Here is a 917-nt window from a genome sequence, read left to right as displayed (position 1 = left end):
CTGGGAGGGGATGGGGAAGACATCTCCCTTTGTAGAGTCCAGAAGGAGACATGCACAGAAACAGGGCTAGCTGTAGCAGGTTGGACCATGAAGGAGGTAATTAATGTAATAATGCTGGTCACTGAACACTTCTGATAGCCTTCCTCCTCTGCACCTCTATTCCTGTGAAATGAGGTGCTGTTGCGTCCTCGCCAAGGGTGCTGCATGCAGCCAGCTCCCCTTAGCCATGCTGGCCATGTTCCTCCCTGCCCTGTGCACTTGGCCACCAGCTGCATGGCTCTCTGACATGGATGGTGTCACCTCACTTGAAAAACCTGGCAGAGGGAGAGAAGAGGAGAGAAGAGGAGAGGAGAGGAGAGGAGGAGAGGAGCTGGCTACATTTTCACTTGGAGGAGGAAAAGCATCTAGTTAGTGACTTCTATTCCTGCCTGGGCTTGTTGCAGCCTTCACGACATTCAGAGCAGCTGTGATGCTTTTCCCTTCCCAGGCTGGGGATGAGGGCTAGTGGGAGGCTGTTTTCCAGCACTCTCATGGAGTTACTCTATTGGTTTTGCATGGTCTCTTTTTTCCCCGGGGTAGCCCATGCTTTGCATTTTAGCTTGTGACTCTGTGTCATTCCTTTCCCTGTCCCCATTTCCACCTCTCCCTGCTGTGGCTTGATAAACCCAAGGTGCTTTTGACAGGGGTAAGTGCTCTAGAGGCTTGTGGAGGGGGCTCAGGTCCTATAGCACAAGCAGTGCACAGGGAAATTTTGAAAAGCCCACGGCAGGCAGTGCAGCGTCTTTCCCTCATGTGACCACCAGAAAGCAGCTCAGAGGACCAGGGGCTTTGTTATATTTGAAATGAGGTCATTGTCCCTGCTTGCCTTATTTACCTTCAAAGCCAGCTTGGTTGTGATACCCCTTGCGGAGGGACAC

Source organism: Haliaeetus leucocephalus, unplaced genomic scaffold, assembly GCF_000737465.1.
Source record: "Haliaeetus leucocephalus isolate CR32 unplaced genomic scaffold, Haliaeetus_leucocephalus-4.0 Scaffold752, whole genome shotgun sequence".
In the NCBI taxonomy this organism is placed as follows: domain Eukaryota; kingdom Metazoa; phylum Chordata; class Aves; order Accipitriformes; family Accipitridae; genus Haliaeetus; species Haliaeetus leucocephalus.
This window is presented reverse-complemented; position numbering follows the sequence as displayed.